Source organism: Lactuca serriola, chromosome 1 (assembly GCF_051521515.1).
Source record: "Lactuca serriola cultivar US96UC23 chromosome 1, Lser_US96UC23_V15, whole genome shotgun sequence".
Lineage (NCBI taxonomy): Eukaryota > Viridiplantae > Streptophyta > Magnoliopsida > Asterales > Asteraceae > Lactuca > Lactuca serriola.
Window position 1 is genome coordinate 89,132,229 of NC_136408.1, and position 21,332 is coordinate 89,153,560.

At 38.9% G+C, this 21,332-nt stretch overlaps 1 pseudogene; it reads left to right on the forward strand.

Moving 5' to 3' along the window:
• The first annotated feature begins 4,051 nt into the window (after positions 1 to 4,051).
• LOC145058630 (uncharacterized) lies at positions 4,052 to 13,550 on the forward strand (annotated as a pseudogene).
• Positions 13,551 to 21,332: the final 7,782 nt, after the last annotated feature.

Sequence of the window (21,332 nt, forward strand, 5' to 3'; positions counted from 1 at the left end):
AAATGTAGAAAATAGAACCTTGACAGCAACTAACCTTTCTGTTTGTATTCCCATTTTGCCCTTAGACCCAAGAACAAGCAATGACAATAACCAAGATAAAGAAAAGTAACTAGAGAATGAAGAACAACAGATTTAATGTGGTTCAGCAATAACCTGCTTGCATCCACTAGAAGAGAGAAAACTTTGTATTAGGTTAAGAAGTAATTTTTCTCACTTTTTTATCCCCTATTACAAGACTTACGTTCTATCTCTCTTTTACAACTGAAATTAGCATATAAACAAACATATGTGGGCCTACCAACATTTGGGCTATTAACTGGGTCATTTAACCCAGAAACACTTGGGCCGACCCAAGTCAACTCAAGTTGAGTTCTTGGGCAGACCACTTACAATGGGTGTGTGCGTTTGTTGTTCTAAAATAAGCTAGACAGTTGTTTGGACAAGATAAGATCTCATGGGGAATATCTTGATTTGATTGTCAGAATTGTTGGTCTTGCAAATATAGTTGTGTGAGGGCTGCTCCTTCACCAAATTATCATTTTCTTTTATGAATACCATATCTTTTCAACATTTCTTGTGGTTTCTAATTCTTGTATCTTATATTATGCATGTGTTTCATTTGATTTTCTTTGTGTAACTTTTAAATCTCGAATGTTGTTTAACCAAACAAAGTCGCATACCATCATATTTAGATAAAATACTTTGTATTTGTATTTTTTTCGTTTTCGAGTTTTGTAATCTCACTTTGTCCATGTTGTTCTTCGAATAATATTGTTGATCTTGTATGTTCTATTATTTGAACACAATAATCATTGGCGGTTTTTTTCATTTTTTTTAATTGTTGTTATCTTTGTATTTTTTTGGGTTTACGATTGGAATGTTATAATTTCATTCACATAATATTTATCTTGTTTGTAATAATGAAATTTAATCTTTGAATAGACTTGGTAAACGGATTATGCTCTAAGGGAGGGAGGAGTCATTCCCTCCCAACCCATTGAACCCACTGCCACATCATTTTTTCTCTTGAATTTTTCTTCATCTTTCCCAACCCACAACACACGGAAACCCTATCTTTTTGATCTCACTCAATTAAAAAAAATACAAAACAATCAAAGGTAAAATCTTAAATTAGCAATATAGTTACCGACGGTACCACTCCTGCTTCAACGGGTTGGTTGATTGGTTTCACTAACCCAATTCATCATCTCTCTCTATTTTCTCTTTCTCATTTTCTCTTTCTCATTTTCTCTTGTACAATGTGTTTTAAAACTTGTACATTAGTTGTTTTGTATTTTTTTTAATTGAGTTGGTTGAGTGGGTTCAAAAAGATAGGTTTTCGTGTGTTGTGGGTTGGAAAAGATGAAAAAAAAATAATGTGGCAATGGGTTCAGTGGGTTTGGAGGGAACGACTCCCTCCTCCCTAACAGGTAGTCCAAAATATGAAAGAGGTAGGTTGGCTGCCTTATGTTATGTATGGTTGGATAAATGCACTACGCATGTGGAGGATAATTTATTAAGTATATATAATATAATACACAGAATGTAGAAAATCAAGAAAAAGATAATTACAATAAATATATACCTAATTTAAAAGATATTACAATATATCCTTATGGAAACGGCGGATTCAGTTAATATTCAAGAAAACAGTGAGTTTAAGTATGAAAAACCGAACCCGGATGACATATATTCGGTTTTTGAAGAGGTAAGTTTCGGGGACATGAATGGAAACAAGATCGAACATAGACATTCTTCTTGTTATTTGACCAAAATGGTCTTAAAGAAGATGAAGTTGAAGATGAAGATGGTGATAATGATGATGATGATGGTGAAGATGATGATGAAAGCGGATGGGAGACTATAAGCCATTTGGAAGATCAAGGGTCCAATTATTCACCCAATAGGAGCGATCCGTCTGTCACCAACAACAATAACAACAATAGAGAATGGGAAGAAAATGACGAGACAACAATTACCGAAATCACGGAAGTGTGTCCTGTACCTAGTCAAAACCCAAAAATCCCGCATCAATCTCGCGGCTTTGGCAATCATTGTACTCGAGTAATGGTGGTGATAATTTTAAGTGCTATTTTCTATTGGTGCGAAACTACCGGTTGGCAAATCACCAAGCGCTAAACTTGTCGCCATCGGGCGACTGGTACTCCTTTGTCTTATCTAGAGCGAGAGTTTCTCTCCTAAAAGGGGGCCAATCCTGAGGTCAGATCGTCGATGCTAGAACACGGGGTCTTATGGACGATAGTTTGCTCCCAGCTCTTGTCAGGTAGTGAGTTTTTGATGGGCCGTTCCTGAGTTGACGGCCCCGTTATCTTTTGACGTTACTCCGGGTGATATACGTCAACATGCAACAAAGGAGAGCATCTAATCAGATGAGGGGTGACTTGTGGATGAGGCGTGATTTGTGATCAGGGCACAAAGGACATTATTTTCCAACTTACTCTGTCAGCAATATTTTTTAGGTTATTGGTTAAGAACGTGTCTGTTTTTGACCGAGTAAAACGTGAAATTTAAACAAAACAAACGGTCTAACTGCTAGAACCATAAACACTAAACAAACAGCCCTTCGAGTGATATTAGCTTCAAAAATTCGATGAGAAAATGGCTTCTATATTATTATTACTTTTTTTTAATAAATATCTACATATGTACTGTTTCAACTAGATTTACTAAAAACATTACTAATTGTTTCTATATTATTAATTGTACGAATTGGCCCTGGTAGATTTTATATCTTGTAAATTCCCTTTTGCAGGGTTTATGCTTTATAAATGATTTTGAAGCCTTTATTAAGCTCAATTTTTGAAACGGCTATCAATCGAAACTGAATCCACTAACGCATGCATCATCCTCTCATCTCTCCCTCTGGTCGCCAGCAACATTCCTTCCTTCCTCTCAAATTCTAGTTGGATACTTTTCTCTCGTTAGTTAGTAAAAAACATTATTAATAGTTGGAAATTTGTGTATGAACTTAAAATCGTAGCTGAACTTAAGAGAGCTCAAGAAAGAGCTAGGAAGGATGTTGAGCGTGCTTTTAGAGCTCTGACAAAACGGTGGTTCATATTAAAAAAACCAGCAGCTTATTTAAGCGAGGAAAAACTTCAAGAAATCATGTATACATGTCTTATATTGCATAACATGATTATTGAAGACAAAGGAAGAGCGATATGCGCGTTTGACGAGGAAGAAACCATACCAGAGACACAGCCAATAGAAATTAGTGGCGAAGAGTATATGAACAGGAGAGCAGAGATACGTTGCACTGAAACACTTCACAATCTTCGCAATGACTTGGTGGAACACATTTACGGGGTTCAAAAAATTAACCATAATTTGGAATCACCGGATGACCACGAAGACGAGTTCTCGGAGAACGACTTTATATAGTTTGCTTTAGTTATTTTATTTGTGTTTTTTAAGTTTCTAGGACTATTTAAATGTCATGTGTGTGGTTTTCGTGTTTTTTTTTGGTAATGCAATGTAATGTTTTTTTTTTAATTTTCAAGTAATGAAAAATTAAGTTTTTTTTATTAAAATAGAAGATTTTTTAAATTAAAATAGTTTAAAAAAAGAAGAAGTTTTATTAAATTAAAATAGTTAAAAAAAAAAAAAAAAACAAAAAAACAAATAAATGTGTGGCACCACTCCCTTGGTGTGGCAAAAAACCACACTTGAGTGGTAAAAAATGACATGACGCTTATGTGGCGGGGGAGGGAGTGCGGTGGTGGCACCACTCCCTCCAGCCTAATAGTTATCTTAGATTCCAGTAGCTCCACCCGCTCCCATTGTGAAACGAGATGGTGTGTATGTTAATATCTTGAAATTTATTAAAGCCACAATCATATGTGGTAAGTTTTGAATAAGGCACATCGGTAAGGGTAATTTCTCTAATCTTTTCAGTAAGATTTCGGGTAACTTATTTATAATTTTAGGACTGTCTAGTAATAAATGTAGTATAAAAAATGTCTGCACCCCACCCTCTCGAAATGCGGTTTCGAATTCAAGGGTTTCAATGGCATAGCTGCCGGAGGAAATGATTGAACAAATACTGATAAGATCAGAGGTGAGCGATCTGATCCGTTATAGGAGCGTTTCAAAGTCATGGAAATATGTGATTTCTGATCCTAATTTCATCAAAGCCCATCTCGAAAACAGTTATCGCCGTGATCGTGAATATGACAAAATGGGAAACATAAGAATTGCTATGTCTGCTACACCACAGTGTAATTGGGAGCATTTATTTGATGTTGATAACCTCTATTTTATCCGTCGCACGCGTCATCTACTTGGTTCTTCCAATGGTTTAATATGTGTTTCTCCCTCTCGTACATGATTTTCAGTTATCAATCCTGAAACCAGAGAGGTGCATAAACTGAAAAAGCCTGAAATCCTTGATTAGGCCGGACCTTTGATTTATGGTTTTGGTTACAATTCATCCAAAGATGACTACAAGGTGGTATTAGGGTTTAGAAAAGGCACTAACCTTACCTATTTCCTAAAGTTTAGTTTAGAGTCCAACATTTGGGAAGTTATTGGAGAAGTGAACTACACTTTTATCACTAGGGTTGGTGTCCTTTACAATGAGGCACTTCATTGGGTTGTTTCTCATGGTACAACTAATAATAAGAAACATGTAATTCTTTCCTTTGATTTGTCTCAGGATAAATTTGAGGAGATCCCACAACCTTGCCAATGGGCAACGTTTTAGGGACTATGTGTGTATTTCATGGTCAAATGTTTCCCCTCAAAGTGCAGGTGATGAATGTGTACAATGTGAAGTAGTCATGGGAGCTTGTGGAGCCTGACCGCAAGATTAACACTGAAGTTGTGCACCAATTGAAGGATTTAATTAAAGTATTACGTACGAAGCCTTGTATCTCCCAATGTAGGTATGAACCGAACAAAAGAAGGCAGGAAACAAGCATCACAAAGAGTAGCAAGGTGGGTTCTGATTATGTTTTGTTTTTCGGTTTTCATTTATCTTGTCCTATTGCATTAGTTATGCTGGATTACTAGAATTTTATTAGAAATTACGTAACATCTTTGTTATACTCGTGATCATCAATATTAGAAGAGAATATCTCATTTTTCCATATGACACAGTGATTTCAGATTATAGTTGTGCCTATGATTTTATCTGCATACATATGTCTAGGTACCAAAACTTTTTCATTTAACTGCTAGTTCAAGTAAGGTGGGGAATCTTGAAAGGTAAATCACTTGATTCTCACTATCTATATGACGATCTTTATAAAAGTGGATCATTCAATGAAATCTTGAGAGTTGAGACCATATGGGTTGTAGTCTATATTTCACAAAATTCATTAATTTGCATCTTAATTTGCTGTTTATAAACTTCCTTGCATTTATTAGCTATAAGCCTCTTAAAAGCCAAGCCCACCATCAAGATTGCGATATAGTCTGTGTATTAATCGTAACATGGACTTTTGATGCACATAGATTCATTGAAAAGGTGGATAAGGCCTTAGAGGCTTTGTGTGCTGGTGAGAATATTCTTTTACTTCCCTTTGAGGTTCATTTGTATGACATGAAAATCAAAATCCATGTCCAATTCTATTTAACTCTCGGTACACCGGAGTTTAATCTGTAGGGATGTTAAAGAGTCTAGTCTATATGGTTTCCATGTTCATTGCTATCAAATTGTGGTTCAAAGGAATTTAGTGTTTAGAGAAGTCAAAAGAGTATATTCTTTTTGGTTTCTAAGTTTTTTAATTTCTTCGTTAGTTGTTTCTTTTAACTAGTTTGTCTTGCTCAAGTATTTCCTTCCTAATAGAAAGAGGGAGAACATGTAAGGCGGACCTCTTTCTAATTTAGAACGTTAGTCAATATCCTTATCCCAATGTGTTGTTAATCCTAATTTTAGGAGGGAGACTACCAGATGATCTTTAAGTCATTACTGGGGCGTTTTTAGGTGGGAGACTACCAAAGGATCTTTATGTCATTCTTGGTGACTTTTCCTGTATAGAATTGGTCAGTGATTCCCACATTCCCTTCTCTCCACTTTTGTTTTCTTCAAATTCTGAATATGGTGAACACACCATGGCTCAATTTATGTTTGGTCTTGATATGGAAGTAACGACCTTGTCGAGGGGATACACATCAATTAAGGATGGTTCTAGTAGCTCATTTGTGACACCAACATCTTCCATTGAGGTAAAACAACCCACTTCTATTTCAAAGGCCAAAGATGTGAAGGTTGCAAGAAACATAGCAAACTAAAGTGTTTCAAGTGCAAGGATATCACCAATCTGAGTGCCCAAACAGCCAAGCCATTGACTTATATGAAACATAGGATATTAAAGCTTCTTTGGTGCTAGAAGATTCGCAAGAAGAGCCTAAATCGGTTTACACCGAAGGTATTTTTGGTGAAACATTGCTTGTGAACAGATCTTTACACTCCAAATCAGTACTCCTAGACGAAGATAAAAGGGAAGAAATTCTTAAGGAATTACTTATTAGAAAAGTACATGGTGGAGGTTTTGTTGGGCATATTGAAATCAATATGACACTAGGATAACCTCACGAGCATTTTTATTAGTCGAATATGTTAGTGGCGGGTAAATTCTTGAAAAATGTGTTGTAGATTAAAAGAAGGAATTTTCTTGGATAGGTATTGTGATATCACTTTGCTTGAAAACTATTTGCTGGCTATGTTTGGGATCCACAAATATTTTTGCAATATAATCTAATAACAAACCCTTTGTTTCTTAGCCTTAAGAAATAAAGCATTCATTGTAATCATACTTTTGAATTGTTCTCACATTCGTAAATGTCAAAGTATTGAGTACATAATATATATATATATATATATATATATATATATATATATATATATATATATATATATATATATATATAGATCCGGTAAGAAAATTTTTTTGGTAGTAAGGTGAGAAATTTTTTTTTCGACGTTTTTTTGGCGAACAAAACAAATGAATCACTAAATGAATCAATAATAACATGGTTCACAAAAAAAACTCGAAAAAAACATTTCGATGATTCATTTTTATGATGATTTTGTTGATATTCATTAAAATTGTCATAAAAGTGAATTTATTTCTTAATTTACCTAAAAATAAATCATAAAGGTGTTTTTTTCGGAATTTTTTCTTGTCAATCATCTTACTTTTGAATCATTTAATGATTTATTTAATTTTTTTGCTAAGAAAATATGCATATAAAAAATTTCTTACCTTCCTACCAAAATTTTACTTCTTATTTGATCTTGACTATATATATATATATATATATATATATATATATATATATATATATATATATATATATATATGAAAAAATTGCAAAAATGGTTCCTGTGATATGCAAATTTTTACGGATTTAGTCCAAACCCTGAGTTTTTTTGGATTCATGGTCCTTTTGAGTGGTTTGTAAGAGGAATTGGTCCCCGGATTTAACTTCTGTTAAGTTGTTGCTGTTAACCCCCTCATATGTCTCCGACATGAGGGTATATTTGTGTAACATCCCAAAAATTAAGCCCAAAAATTTCATTTTTGATTAATTTATTCATAAAACATTCATTAGAAAATACTGTATAAACACATCATCTCAAAACCAAGTATCATAGTTGGAACCCACAACCATGAACAAATGTCATATCAGAGTACAATCCCATAAAACACTATGCGGAAAATCATATGTGAGTGTGTGTGATGCGATGTTACGCTGCCGGCTCCTTCCCCTTAGATGAAGAGGTACCTGAAACCAAAAACTTAAACCGTAAGCACAATGCTTAGTGAGTTCCCCCATCATACCACATACCGTACAATACCATCGGTATCTTTCAACCGGTAATTATCATCGGTATCTTTCAACCGGTAATCGTCATCGGTATCTTTCAACCGGTAATCGTCATCGGTATCTTTCAACCGGTAACCGTCATCGGTATCTTTCAACCGGCAACTGGGGACTATTCCACCCCTACCATTAGCATACAATAGCAAGATATAAGCACAAATTCAGACATATCCGGGTACAGACCTACCCCTTGGTCCTAAGGACCACTATCAGGAAAATTATCCCTATCATGTAACATATCATACAGATATAACTCATAACCAAACGCATACCAGACCAAGATAAATTATCACAAAGACAATTAACTTTTAAATACTCCTCAATGGTGGGCCGACATTGTGGCCTTAGACCCACTCCTACTGGAAGGTAACTCACCTCGTAGCTGCTGAACTGTGCGGGAATCCTCTGACTGCTACCGCTGCTTCTTCAGAAATCCTCCGGCTATAATTCCTACAAAACACTTAGTCAGAAACTGAAATCTACCCTTAGGGTAAAATGACCATGTTACCCCTTGATCAAGTCAAAGTCAAAGTCCTTCCAGTTGACCTGACTCGTCGAGTCCCTATCCTTCCATCAGACCTCATACCCGTCTCTACTCGTCGAGTTAGGCGATGACTCGACGAGTTTTCCTTCTAAATGAACACCAACTGAATCCACACCCGACTCGCCGAATTGTATGAACAACTCGCCGAGTTCATCATCCACTGATACTCATGACCTGTCTTGACTCGTCGAGTTACTCTTCATCCTATGAACCATTCTGTCCTCGACTCGCCGAGTTGATGAACAACTCGCCGAGTACCATGAAGATTGTCTTGGACTCGCCGAGTCCGTTCATGCAGTCGCCGAGTACCATGAATTCCTAGAACACTTTGCTTAGTCCAGAACGTTGGGTCACTCCCCGAGACTCCTAAAACCCATCCACACTCAACTAGTCCTTATGACCCTCACTGATATGGGACCAAAACCCTTGGACTCCCCGAGTCTATCACATTCCTTACTAAGAACTTCGATTTCTGATGTACAACACTTAACCAAATGATAGATCCAGGCCCCTAAACTCGATCTACCACGTAAAGTTACAAACTTTGTGTGCATGCATGGGACATTAGAGCTTAAAAGGCTCTAAAATGGTTCTTTTGTTGCATGGGGCCTTCCTTGGTGCAAAAAGCAACCTAGATCTGGCTTGTGACTCATAAAATGACATGATACAGAAGCCCAAGCCCCTAACCATGTTTGCAAACATGGTTGGCCACCAAAAATGGCTTATAAAAGCCCTAAATCACCTCAAAGAGGGATCTAACAAATGAATGAGCAAGGTTCAGACTTTATACCTTCCAAAGACTGCAGATGATGATCCAAACTCGAATCCTTCAATCCCCTCTTGATCCATCTATGCTCTTCCTTCTTCCTTGAGATTAAAACTCACAAGAATCACTCAAAAAGCCTTACATCTTCTCAAAAACGGCTAGGGTTTGCTATGAGGACTGTTTGGGAGCATAAAGGGGGAAAGAAGGCTGCATAAAGTCGTTTAAATAGGGTGCAAACCCCTGGATTAGGGGTTTTGTCCAAACAGCGGCTACTCGCCGAGTCCGCAGCTTAAACCCCGCGCCTCATCCCGCTTCTACTCGGCGATTTTGTCCTTCGACTCGCCGAGTCCAAGGCCAAAAATGCAAAAATAATGAAGATTTACTAACATAATGCATACCAAGAACCAGGTGCTACAAATCTCCCCCACTTATTTTAGACTTCGTCCTCGAAGTCTGCCACTCGATCCTGAAACAGCTCGGGGTAGTGCTCCATCATCTGACTCACCGGCTCCTAAGTCCACTCCGTCCCCTTCCGGTGCTGCCATTGCACCTTCACGAGTTCTACTCTTATGTTCCTCAGTTCCTTCGACTTCCGGTCAAGGATCGCTACAGGCCGCTCGATGTAATTCAGGCCGCCATGAACCTGAATGTCCTCCAAGGGTACCACCGCCGTATCGTCCACTAGGCACTTCCGTAGCTGAGAGACGTGGAAAGTGTTGTGGATCTGACTGAGTTCGGCTGGCAGATCCAGCCGGTACGCCACCTTGCCCACCCGGGCTACAACCCTGAACGGTCTGATATACCTTGGGCCCAACTTGCCCCGCTTCCTGAATCGGTTGACGCCCTTCCATGGCGACACCTTCAGGAGAACCATATCCCCGACCTGGAATTCCAGGTCTGATCGACGCTTATCGGCATAACTTTTCTGTCGACTCTGAGCAGTCTGAAGCCTGCTCCGGACCTGCTGAATCTTCTCTGTCGTCTTGAGCACTACTTCGGTGCTCCCCATGACTCTCTGGCCATCCTCGCCCCAACATATCGGGGTGCTGCACCTCCTCCCTTATAACATCTCGAAGGGTGGATGGTCGATACTCGCATGATAGCTGTTATTATACGAGAACTCCGCCAACGGGAGGTAGGTTTCCCAGCTACCTCCGAAATTTAAAACACATGCCCGCAACATATTGTAACAACGTAAATTTTCAAAACAATTTTTCATTTTCAAAACATTCATTTACTCACAAAATAACATCAAACATATTGTATCAAATGTATTTATCACAAAAAAATCTCCCCAGAATCCAAAACATAAACCCCTCAAGTGTGTACAAATCATCTCGGCGCCTTCCCGCGCTCATCACTAGTACCTGAAACACATAACACAACAACTATAAGCATAAATGCTTAGTGAGTTCCCCAAAATACCACATACAGCACATACGCCACTCGAGGCTATAATACGACCCTCCGGTCGATGTGTCTCAGCGGGACCCTCCAGTCCCGTAGCTCGTTGGACCCTCTGGTCCGGTCATAGCTCGTTGGACCCTCCAGTCTGGTCTATATCATCATACAACATACAAATATCACATAGCACATAGTCTCATACATAACACATAGGACCCTCTGGCCCACACAAATATACCACTCTAGGTAACGTATAGTGAGAAGACTCACCTCACGGTCTCGATAAGTATCTGTCTCGGAAGAAATGTGATATAGCCTCCGCCTAATCACACAAAGTAATACTCTTATAAATACAACAGTACTCAACCCTAGAAGTCAACAAGGTCAATGGTCAAACTTGACCCGACTCGGCGAGTGCACAAGGGCGACTCGGCGAGTCTACACGTGTCCACTGACTCTCTCAGATTCTCTCTTGGCACGTTGAGTATTTCCCTTAACTCGACGAGTTCCACCTGGCATGAATCGCAGGGCCACCTCGATTCAACTCGCTGAGTCTCAAGAACAACTCGGTGAGTTCCAAATTGAACTCAAACCCCTGACTCTCCCTGACTCACCGAGTCATTCCCCCAACTCGGCAAGTCCACTCACTGAGTGATTAACGGGCAACCTTCATACTACTCGCCGAGTCTGTTCTTGGGACTCGGAGAGTTCATGCCATGCACCAACTCAAAACAACTTCTGAGGTCAGATCTGTTCCATATAGTCATAGATCTGGCCTCCCCAAGCATGATAATCACGTAAAGTTCGGACCTTGACACACATATAACATAGAAATGGTCCAAAATGGTGATTTAGCCCCAAAAATGACATTCCAAGCTCATGACTTCCAAAATGACTCAAAAAGCTCCAAAGGTTAAGGTCTCTGGACCTCTTTGGGTCCAGATCCAGAACACAAACTCGAGGAGGGACCAAAATACCACTTAATCAATCTCCAAAAGGGTTAGGAATACCCTAACACAAAGAATCAACACCAAAACTGAAGAAGGTCCGAGAATAATACCTCAATGCAGTCTCTATGAGCTCAAAACCACCAAAAATCACACCTCCTTCAGATTCCTCTTGCCTTAAACACTTCCTTCTTGCAAAAACACCCACCAAAGCTCAAGATTAGCCTCTCCTTCCTCACAAACGCTCTAGGTCTCTTTAGGGTTTCTCTCTGGGGTTGGTGTCCGCAAATGACGGCCATAAGGCCTTTTAAATAGGTCTCAAACCCTGGAAATTAGGGTTTCATTAAACAGCATGGACTCGCCGAGTCCAGCTGTGAACTCACGTACCAATCCGCGACCATACACGGCGAGTCTAGACGCCATCTCGCCGAGTTCCCCCACAAAACTCAAAAATAAAGGAACAAAATATCATACTTGGGAATCCGGGTGTTACACATATCCTCTAGAGTCTGGATGGTCCACTCGCTCTGACCATCCGTCTGCGGGTGAAAAGCAGTGCTAAAATGCAGACAAGTACCCAGCTCGTCATGAAACTTCCTCCAAAACCTGGAAGTAAACCACACATCTCTGTCTGAAATCACTGAAGCTGGCACTTCGTGCCGCGCCACCACCTCCCTGATATAGATATCGGCCAATTTCTCGGACGAGATGCTCTCCTGAATCAGAATAAAGTGGGCTCTCCTGGTCAATCGATCCACGATGACCCATATCGAATCCATCCCCCGCGCGGTCCTGGGAAGCTTCGTGATGAAATCCATCGTAATATCCTCCCATTTCCACAGCGGGATATCCAACGGATGCATCTTGCCGTGTGGTCTCTGATGCTCGGCCTTGACCTTCCTGCAGGTCAAGCACCGCTCCACATACCATGTCACATCCCGCTTCATGCAAGGCCACCAATAGTCCAGACGAAGATCCCCATTTTTAAAAAAAAATTAATACCTATTTATTTATTTTAATAATTAAAAATTAAAAGATATATATATATATATATATATATATATATATATATATATATATATATCTAGAACAGTATCCCTCAAAGCTAAGAAGTCAAAAGAATCTCCAACTAACCATAACCTCCGCCGCCGCAAGAAGACTCCTGTCACCACCGCCACCAAGACAGCCTCCATAGTAGTTACCTCCATCAATAAATCCTTCTACACCTACCACTGCCGCCTCATCAAACTCTTCTCCAAACTCGTTCATATTGCCACTCCCAAGAGTAAATCCTCCGTCAAAAAAGGCTACAAAGTCCTAAAAAAGTTCCCCAACTCCACCGACAATTAGATCGCCACCGTTCGCCACTCGCTCTTTCTGGAATCTACCGCCGCTCGATCTTCCAGGAATCTACCGCCATCCTCCCACCACCAAACTCCCCTAATCAAAAAATGGTGTTCCTTGACCTTAACGAAACCCTAATCCCTTCCAAACCTGCCACCAGAGTATTACCTCCGGGAACTTATGATTTCTTAGTGAGGCCATTGCTGGATGGAGAATGAGTTGATTTCTATGTACTGAAATGCCCATTTGTTGCCGAATTTCTTCGGTTCCTGAGCACAAATAACTACGAAATTGTGGTTTCACAGCTGGAATCGAGGAATATACTCCGTTGGTTTTGAATAAATCGCATTGTAGGGGTTTGATTTTACACAGATTGTATCAGAATTCATGTAAGGAATTCGAGGGTAGGTTTGTTAAAGATTTATCAGATCTAAGGCGGGATTTGAAGAAGGCTGTGATTGTTGACGATAACCCTAATTCCTACAGTTTTCAACCGGAAAACGCAATCCCCATTAGAACCGATGATCTTCGAGATGATGAATTGAAGAAATTGATGAGTAGGTTTTTTACAAACTACAATAAATTCGAAGATTTGAGGGATGCCGTGAAGGATTATCTTGGCGATGGAATTCAGAATTCAAAATCAGAGAGATCGTTTTTTGAACAGAGGTTTGAGGGATATTGTTATTGAGAGAGAGATATCTTTTATTTTTTAATTATTAAAATAAATAAATAGGTATTAAGTTTTTTAAAATGGGGATATATTTTTTTCATGCAAAAATGGTTCCTTACAAGTGAAAAGACAAATATACCCTCATGTGGGAGGCACATGAGAGGGGTTAACAACAACTTAACGGAAGTTAAATCCGGGGACCAATTCCACATACAAACCACTTCAAAAGGACCATGAATCCAAAAAACCCGGGGTTTGGACTAATACCCCAAAATTTTGCATACCACAGGGACCATTTTTGCAATTTTGTCTATATATATATATATATATATATATATATATATATATATATATATATATATATATATATATATATAACCACTAAAAATATAAGAAAATGGATAAGGATGACGAAACTATGGTTTTAAGAGGTTATTTGCAGTTATGAAGCAGTCATAACCGTTTCCAACATTAACGACCTCTTACAGCAATATTGCCTTAAACCAATTGTGTCTTACAGCAACATTACATGACAACAACTGTCTTATACCCATTTTTCCATACAACAATATTGTGTTACAGCAACTTTGCATATCAACTTTTCTCTTTAAGCTGCATTTCTTACAAGCGACATGACTGTGGACTCGACAAGCTTTCTAGAATTATTTTCATGATGAGGATGAGGAGGGCATGACAGTCTTTTGCATATATGAGAAATCAAGAGGGAGTCCCTGTTGCGCATTGTTCAACCTTTTTGAATGGGACAAAAAATTAAAATTTGTTTTGTTGTGTCTTGACATTCATAGCAAACGGGTCGTTTTGGTCATGTACTTATGTTAATACATAATTCTGCTCACCTATAGCTTGTTTACTGTGACAATGTATTGGGAATTAACTTCTCATTGTGCTTTCTCTATATATTGTAAATACGGTTTTCCCTCACACTATTCTTTCTTTGTCAATGTCAGCTAAGCAATTTGAATATCATGGGTCATGGGAATAAAACGCCACAGATGATCTTGAAGAGAAGCTCATGAGCACATCATTGTCTGCTAAATTTCTAGGTTGTTGTTTAAAACTATGTTTTAAACCCAGTTTAATTGATTCTGTCAGATTATATGAACCATATATTGTTTCTTTCATTGTTTTATAAAATGATTTAAATATTGTTCCTGTTATTTGGTATCTAAAGTGTCTTAAGGATTCGTACTTTGGTGAAGGTTGCCCTGGTGTTCATTCCCTTGATTCTTTATAAATCATAAAACTTCTTATATGTAGTGTGTCTTATCGTTCCATATCTTTCATATGATTCGGGATTTCAACAAGAAAAAATAGGCAAGACTTCTTGTTGGCTTCAGTTATTTGGTTGTTGGTTTTTGTGTTTGGTCGTCCTGCTTGTAGGCTTCAACTAGTTAATGACGCTTTTGCCCATCTTGTAAATTGGTAGTTTCGGTTTTTTTCTTGTTATAGCTTTGTGTATGTTTTGTTGAGCCTGTGTGATTTAGATCTTGGTTACATAACACGACCGGTCTGTATGTGCTTGTGGATCAGCTTAATTGAGCGATTTCTAAGAAGCTGCAAGATCAAAAACTCATAAAATCCGTAACATGACTTAATGATAACATCAAGAATGAGGGGAAACATGTTGATCATGAGTTGCTTACCTTTTTTGGCACAAGTGCACTCACTCTTGATAGAGGAAGAACAACAAAGGGTTGATACAATGTTTGAACTAATTAAAAAAAGTAAAACAGTTTTTTTTAGAATATCTACCACACGCCCTTGGTAAAAGACCGGTTAATAATTTACTTTTGGAGTTGAACATAAGAATGAGTCTTAAATTGAACCATGCATAATGATTTGGATTTCTAACCTCATTATTAGGAATTCTGAACATTTGGTAAAAACATTGAAACTTTTCAACTTATTATTAATTAATATAAAGTCTATTTTTATATTTTAGAAATTACACATTATGTATTAACTGGCTGTTAAAGGATTCTATAGAATCGATCGATTTCTCATACAATAGCTAACAAACTGCCTAAAATACAAGATCAATTAACAGTAATTACAGGGGAAAATATAAATAACAAATATATACAAACTAGTTATGAGACCCATGTATTACATGGGCTAATTTAAAATAATAATAATAACAATAAGTTAAATACAAATGTCAAAATTTTTGGTAACTTTGAATTTATAAGAAAATAAGAAAAATAATGAATTATTATAATGAAAATGTTTGTTATCATTTTAAATTTAAACAAATAATTTAAATAAAGAAAAAAAAACTAATGAGCATTAATTTTGGTATTTTGAAATTAAAAGGTAAGTTTATTAATGAAATTAATATCCATTTATTGCAATTATTACATTAAAATATTACGTCTAACATTCCCCGACAGTTGGAGGATGGATGTACAAACTGGTCTTGAAATGATTGAAGAGTTGACGTGTCAGCCATTTGGTAAAGATATCCACATACCAATGATCGGTCTGGAATGACATGGATTCTTCCAATTTGAACCAGTTCTCGAACAAAATGAATGTTAATCTCGACATGTTTTGTTCGTTGATGTTGGACAGGGTTGTCGGAGAGGTAAACAACGGAGATGTTGTCGCAATAAACGATCATTGCTTTTCTTACCGGTACATGAAGTTCAAGTAATAGGTTTCGAAGCCCTTTTGTTTTGGCAGTGCAACGCCTCTATGTTCTACTTATGCCCTAGATCATGATATAGTTGGCTGCCGTTTAGATGACCAAGAGACGAGGTTGTCCCCGAGGAACACATAATATCCAGAGGTTGAATGTCGAGAATCGGGGCACCACCCCGTGTCGGTGTCCGAGTATGTAGTGATGCGAAGGTTTGAGGACGCGTGAATGTGAAGCCCATGGTTTGAGATTCCCTTACGACAGAGAAGTATGTGTTTGAGGAAGTTAAAATGAGGTTCCCGGGGAGTGTACATAAAAAGACAAACTTGTTGAACCGCATAGGCAATATCCGTCTCGTAAAGGTAAGGTATTGTAGAGCACCTTCCAGGCTTCGGTAAAGAGTACCATTAGTAAACGGTTGATCACAATTAGCACTACGTTCGAAAGAAGTGTCCACTGGCGTGGCGATGGGTTGCATTATGTTATTTTTACCCTGTCAAGAGTGTTTTAACATACTAAGATTGCGAAAGAAATAGACCACGATTAGTATGCGTGTAACGCGAATGCCAAGAAAATGATGAAGCATTCCCAGATCGGTCATGGAAAATTTGTGAGAAACGTTGTCGACGACCTTGCACAGGAAAGAATCTGAAACAACCCAAATATATGACCCAAAAAATTTTCATTTTCAAATTTGAACAAAACAATATTCCAAAAGCGTTGGTCATACAACCCAGAAAATAAGTATATCAAAAATCATAAAAATGAGAGTGTGTCCCAAAAACAAAATCCACATGGTGTGTGCGATGCAGTCAACCCGGGCTCCTCCCTTTGGAACCGGAAGTACCTGAAACACAAACTGAAAACCGTAAGCATGAATCTTAGTGAGTTCCATAAGATACTGCATACCATACATAACATATAACGGGCCTCGCCTAGTGAGATACAGGCCCCGACCACACTCGCATAACGTAAACACATAGCATACATACTCATGCACATACAAGTATCACACAAAAAACGAGTATACTAATCATTGCAGATCAGGGGTCGGCATTGGTGCCATGGACCCGTTAAACCCAATGAGGAGACTCACCTCAAGATGTTGAATCAAATGAATAATCCCTAGCTGCTGATCTCATAAATCCTCGAGCTAGCAATGTAAAATAAAATCAAATTACATTTGAGATCCAAACCCTAACCATAAATCTATCCTAGGAGTATAAATACCATTTTACCCTAACCTAACTTGGTCCAAGACTAAAGCCCAATTTCTCAATCTAATGGGCCCAAAAGTTGAATAGTCCATTCAGGTCCAAACATGGTCCAATTTCCAATTAGTCCCAATCCCTTCTCAGGGCCTAAACCCTAGGCCCAATAATGTTCCTGGCCCAAAACCCCCAAAATCCGATGCCCCCAAAACCATAACCTTCTAAGCCCAAAATGTGGCCCAAACCTAAAGCCTAACATCGAAGCCCACCGATTGCGCTATGCTGGGCATACACCTGGTACGCCCCATGTACCTTGCTACATTATTGGATCGGAAGTCTCATGAGTACGCGCAGCATACTCTCATTTACGCTTGGCATAATCGTCAAAAGGCCAAAGAGTCCATTAAGCACTTAATGCTTAATACCAAACATCCACATCATGGATCTACCTCCTAATAGACCTCTAAAACCATAAACTCACTGACTTGGTGACTTTGCATGCCCCAAATGAACCCAAATTTGAAATTTAACATTCTACTTCCGTGAAATGAACTCAAAGTCATGCATGGGTGGGTTCCAACCTAAAACATGCTAATTTTAACACTTAGAAACCTCAAAAACGTCAAGAGGGGCAACTCATAACTTCTGGTATTGTATCAAGACAACAAAACTCACTAATGGGACCAAGAGTTAACCAAAACCAAGCTAGAACTAGATCTAAGCTAAAAAAAACAAGTTTAGAGATTTATACCTCTAATCAGTGCCAAGTGATGAATATGATCCGGATCTACAAGCACTCACTCCTCCAATGAAGCTTTAAGATGATCTCCTTCCTTCAAAGCACCAAAATACACCCAAAAACACCTTCCAAGCTCAAGAACACTCAACAATGGAGTTAGGGTTTCTTGGAGGTTGATTAGGGACAAGAGGGATGCTAATAATAAAGATCCATGTTTAGCACTCCCCAAGCCCAAAATGAAAAATTCATGTTCCTTTTACTCAAGTATGCCCTGCATACATGGAGTTGTACGATCCATGTTTAGCACTCCCCAAGCCCAAAATGAAAAATTCCAATGACTTCAAGGCTCAAAATTCAAAATAATTAAATAACTAAATTAAATAAATACCTTAGAATTATTGCGCACTACAGAATCAGAGGATGTCATAAGTATAATATCATCAACACATAGGAGTAAGTATGATGTTTCTTGCCCATTTTTATAAACAAATAGAGAAGTATTTGTGGTAGCATTTTTAAAACCGTGAGATGTGATATATGTCGCAAAGCGGTGGTAGCAAGCCTGTGGGGCTTATTTGAGCCCATATACATAATTTCTTAACCTGCAAACAAAGTTAGGGTCTGTGTGATCCATAAAGCCCGGAGGTTGATGCATGTAAACGGTTTTGGCAACATTTCCATGTAGAAAGGTATTATTGACATCTAGTTGGTGTAACAATCATGAGCGAGATATGACAAGAGAAAGGATGATGCGAATTATAGTGGGTTTAACGACAGGGGTTGAAGTGTCATCACAGTCTACACCAACCTGTTGAGATTTTCCATTTACCAAAAGTCGAGCTTTATATCTCTGGAGAGAACCGTTAGCATGCAATTTATGGCGAAAGAGCCATAAGCATCAAATAATATGAGCCCCCTTTGGTCTAGGAACCAGTTCCCATGTGTCATTATCACATAAGGCCTTGTACTCATCGTTCATGGCCTTATTCCAGTGTGGTTCGAGAAAGGAGAGGTGAGGGTTTTTTGGGATGTAAAAAAGAGTAGTTGTGCGAAGGTTAAGACACTGAATTGTTTTGGTGATTCCAACACGAGATCTAGTTGTCATGGGGTGAGGCGGGATTAGTGGTGAATTTGGGTTATGCTCGTGGTTATCAGAAATAGGGAAGAGTTAAGGGGTGGTCGAGGGTGGTGGAGGTGTGGGCGATGGAGAAGCAGAGGTGGTGTTTTGGTGTGTTGGTGCCAAGGAAGAGGTGGGGGTGGAGTGTTGGACAAATGTGCGTATGTGGATGGAAGATTTGTGTCTTTGTGAAGGAATTAGTAATCATGGGAATGAGTTTTGGAGAAAGTGGAGAAATGAAAAATGGATTCATCAAAGGTGACATGATAGTAAAGATGGATTTTCCATGTCTCGGGGTTGAGACATCGTTAGCCTCGGTAATTGGATGGATAGCTAAGGAAGACACCCCGTATGGACCGGTTATTAAGCTTGTGTTTGCAAGTGGTAGAAAGGTTTGGATAGCAAGCACATCTGAAAACACGAAGGTGATCATAGGATAGGTTGCGTTCAAAAAGAGTAGAGGCGGGGGATATATTTTTGAGGACTTTGGTGGGGGTAATGTTGTGGAGATAGGTTTCCACGTGCAGAGCATTGAACCAAAAATAGGATAGTAAAGAAGCATGAGCAAGGAGAACAAGTACAATTTTCTTTAGGAGACAAAAAATGCACTCGGATTTTCCATTTTGTGGGAATGTTTGAGTATATGAAAAATGATGTTAAAGTCCGTGGGTAGAAGAGAAATGTCTGAAGTCGTGATTGTCAAATTCAACACCCATGTCACATTGGAAACTTTTTTTTGTAGAATCACAACAAAGAAAACAAGATCATTATTCGTTGTCCGGGAGGTGATCCTGGAACGAATCTCCAATGATCAAGTTAGTGGATTCCATTGAGAAAAGGTATTGTATGAAGAGTATGAGACTGAGATCTTTCAAGTCAATCCCTTCCCTTGGGGGAGAAGGGACCTTTTTATATCTATGGTCGTCAAGGGAACAGATCCCCGATAGTATCTTCTACTTTTTCAGGCATGGCAGGACAAAGCGGCCTTCAATTGGTAGTTCGTGCTCCGCGGGTGGGTATTTGCTATTGGTGCAGAACTGCCAGTTGGCAGATCATCGAGCACTACACCTGTCGCACTAGGGCGACTAGTACTCTTTTGTCTTATCTGGAGAGGGAGTTTCTCTCCTAAAAGGGGGCCAATCCCGACGTCAGATTGTCAACGCTAGAAACCGGGGTCTTATGGACGATAGTTTGCTCCCAGCTCTTATCGGACAGTGGGTTTTTGATGGGCCATTCCTGAGTTGACGGTGGTTGAAATGTCCCAAAAATGATGACATAAAATTTTTGTTTTTAGATTAATAATTCATTAATATAGATGATTTCCATATAACCAAGGTAAAAAAGATTTATCGAAACATCATTACGTCATAGTAAATCACGGAATGTGGAAACATGTGGTGTGTGACCCACAATCATCCTGAGCTCTTCCATTTGAAAACCAAAGCACCTGAAACATAAAGTAACAACCATAAGCACAAAGCGTAGTGAGTTCCCCAAGACACCACGTACCACACATACATAAATCATTTATTGGGCCCCAACCCTCCATTGAGCCACACCTGATATCGAGTCCCACTCGACCTCAGGCCTTACCCGACATCTAGCCCCGCTCGGCTTCAGGCCCCACTCGGATTAAAGATTTATCAATCACCAGGGCCCTCCTGACACACACATAATCATATAATCATATAATCATAATCACATATAACCATACTAGCACATGCAATAATCACAAAGACTATAGCATATCATACAATTATCGAGCCCCCCCCCCCCCCCCCCGGCACCGGGCCTTGCCGGTAAGCATAAAAGTAGATACTAATAGCTAGCATACAATAAACTCATCAGGCCCCGCCCGTTAAGCATAACATCATTCAACACATGCAAGAGTCATGCAGAAATCTAGCATCCTAACATATAAATCATGGTTCGGCATTGGTGCCTTCAAACCGCTAAACCCAGTGAGGAGACTCACCTCGCACTGCTGAATCAATCAGATAATCCTTGGTTGCTGGCTAAAATATCCCTGAACCATCAATAACGAAACAACACCCAATCAACACTTAGGTCCCAA